The 3168-nt window shown below is 31.9% G+C and overlaps 1 long non-coding RNA gene across 1 annotated transcript; it reads right to left on the bottom strand.

The window, feature by feature from the left end:
• Positions 1–700: 700 nt before the first annotated feature.
• LOC136817850 (uncharacterized) lies at positions 701–2510 on the bottom strand. The gene is made up of 3 exons (XR_010848164.1): positions 2267–2510; positions 1749–1840; positions 701–1420 (listed from the first exon to the last, which is right to left on the bottom strand). It is a non-coding gene; the product is annotated as an uncharacterized lncRNA (long non-coding RNA).
• Positions 2511–3168: the final 658 nt, after the last annotated feature.

Raw genomic sequence — 3168 nt, 5'->3', positions numbered from 1 at the left:
AACATTGCCTATAAAGCATATGCTGAGGCTCAGTTAACAAAGTTTCAAATAATTTAATCTCCTAAATCACAAAAAAAAACAAGCTTAATGTGTAAATTGCACTATTTAAAATACCCTTATACATAAGTATAAAAAATTGTGTGATCCCTTTGCGAGTTTGAGAGAGAGAGAGAGAGAGAGAGAGAGAGAGCAAACTTTCAATGTTTGGGAAACTGCAATTGATTACTCACATCGTCGTCAAAAAGGTTCAACTTATATACCGGGTGTTTCAAAACTATTTCTAATAATTTTTTGATAAGTAAAACAAGACTCTCGAATCCGAGTGGTAAGTCAAAATTCCTAGAAAAAAGTCAAAAAGTTTCTTGAATGGGCGGATGGTGGAACAAAATTATGGGCGGTGGGGTTTTAGGGAAGATTTGGGCGCCTGAGGGTATTAGCCGGTATTATAAATATAAAAACTAATGAAGTAAAAAATATGAAAAATATAAAAATACTGTATAATAAATTAAAAAATTATGCAAATCACTCTAAAAAGATGACACTATGAATAATGAAAGCTATGCTAAATAAACTCTTTTGTGCTCAATTAAAGGGGAGGGTAGAAAAACCATAAAGTACAAGTCATTATTAAAAACTGATATTAAGATGATTTTCCCAAAATGCCCTAGTCTGAATAAACGTCCCACCTACTTTGTAATTTTTTTAAAAAAATTGACGACTCCGACATTTTGACAAAATTAATTTCAGGGGTAAACCAAAAGTCTCTCCATTTTCTCAATTTAACATATTCAGGAATATTTTTGAATGCTTTTGAAGAATATTTTCAAACCTTAAACACATTATCCAACGAAAAATCTACACAGTAAAAGAAGCATAAATCTGAACCAGACCGAAAATTTTTAAACTCCACCTTGTTATTCAGACCCCACTTTTATTAGATTTTGCAATATTTTATCATAATTTATAATATACTTGGGACCTAGAGTAGTCGAAAATGAAGGTTTTTAAGCCCTTTTCAGAAAAAATTCATAAAATGGGAGGGGGTCTTATAAAATTATATTACGGTGATATTTTCCAAAAATATGACCCACAATCTCACTCCAGTCCTCAGTTTAGTTGTTCACTTATTAGACTGAGGTTATTGTGCTATACAACACGTGATGGTACAGTATTGTCAATCCCTTGAAGATGTTACAGATTGACTCTTACAATTAAGCATTAAAGAGTACAAGAATACCTTCTATCATTCAGCAACCAATTATTGCAATGAAAATATTACCAAGTTATTATTTCCGAAGTTGAAACGAACTACCGCATATAAATATCTTGATTGCATGGCAGCAACATACATTTTTGTTTTGCATCATCGTTTTTCAAGTGCATTTCAAAATCAGCCAGTAACTGTCCTTACGCCATGACCCTAATAAAACAAATAGAAATTGAATCAATATTGAAATCCAGGCATACAAAACGGTGTATAACTAAAAGAGGTTTGTAAAATTATTGATAAGTTATTTACAGCTTTCAGTAGACTATAGTAGAAAGACCCTTTAGTGGGACAAATTATTCAGATTGTTTCTATTTCTAAAGATTTCTAAAAAAGGTTACAAAAACCTATTTTCAAAAATATTTTGAACTTAGGTCAAGACTTTGTGTACTGTAACAAAATTTTAGCTTCTTTTGATGCACAATGGAATAGTATCATCAATAGTCTTGTATTACTGGATTATATTACAAAAAATACTTACCCTGTTGTATTTTGTTCCTTGTTCAATGGATAAAATGAATCTATTTTCAATGAAATCCCCAAAACTTCATGTCGACACACATTCAATGTATCCTATAAACATGAAAGTTTTATGAAAATTTGACACACTGTAAAGCTTGCCACCTCAGAGTTTAAAAAGTAATTTCCCTGTTCTACACATTTTTTATAAGCAATCAGGCTGCTAAGGCTTGAGGCCTCAAATTTGTCAATTTTTTTCCACTATCTCGAAAAGTGACAGCTGTTTTAGATGATCTAACCATGGCAAACCATAGCCCTCTGACCCAATACACATAAATATGGTATAATATTAGGGGTATTCAAAGCAATTTTTTCAGAAAATGGACCAGAATGCTAGGTAACCCTAGGCCTGACCAGAAAATTGGAGTTGCCTATTAAAAAATGTATTTAATCATGTCATCTTTTTCAGTGCCATAGCAAAAACAAAAACGTCAACATTTCTTTGTTTTTAGACTAAAAAACTATGTCTAAAAGGCCTACCTTCAGCTATGTTATCATTTGATATTCCACGTTGAGTTTAATTTAACATCATTTTTTACTTCAACCATGTTATGACAAAATCTTCATTAATTCTAACAGGGAAGTCAGAATAAGAATTTTCCAAAATAAAATGATCTGACAGCTTGCATTCCAACCAACCAACTTTTATTTTATCTCCTGAAAATGGAAAGACAACTAGTTAAAACAAAAGTGACCAGCTTTGGTCTAGGGGGATCAAGCAGTTAGTACAAGACATCGTATCAGTTGGTACCTGGTGGTGTGTTATGTGAATTTGATTTCCTTACAAAAATCTTAAAATCGGTTTGCGGGTTGTCAGAGAAACTTATTATCTAAAATATTTCCTAAAATGTTGTAATCTCCTATTGAAAGATGAAAAAATTCAAAGGTTCTAAAGGGACCAGATATTATTTTATCTGATTATTAGTGAGGTCTGTTAGCACATAAAAACGTAAGAATACTTCAGATGGTGATTAAAGCATGAAATTTGGCACAGATGATCCTTAGGGGGTCTAAAACTTAATTTTAAACAGTAACACCAAATTTTGCCACCTGGCCACCTGCTAGATGACGTCATCAGGTGGCTGGGCCAAAAATTATTTTTTTGAAAATATTCAAAATCTGATGGTTCCAGCGGAAAGAACATGAAATGCTGATAAAAATTGAGGTATAAAACATGCCTTGAAAATCTTCCTATCAAAAGTTATGGAGGTTGAAAGTTTTTTGATGACGTCATCATAAGCCTTTCCAGGCAAAACTTAAAAACCTCGTAATTTTGGTACAAATTGACCAAATTTCATGTTTTATACATCAATTCATATCAAAATTCATTGCTTTTTCCGATTCCGATGTTTCAAATTGATTAAAAGCTTTAAATCCTTCAG

This window comes from Clytia hemisphaerica, unplaced genomic scaffold, assembly GCF_902728285.1.
Source record: "Clytia hemisphaerica strain Z4C2 unplaced genomic scaffold, Clytia hemisphaerica genome assembly, whole genome shotgun sequence".
Lineage (NCBI taxonomy): Eukaryota > Metazoa > Cnidaria > Hydrozoa > Leptothecata > Clytiidae > Clytia > Clytia hemisphaerica.
Note: the sequence above shows the minus strand (reverse complement) of the source record. Positions and strands in the feature narration are given on the sequence as shown.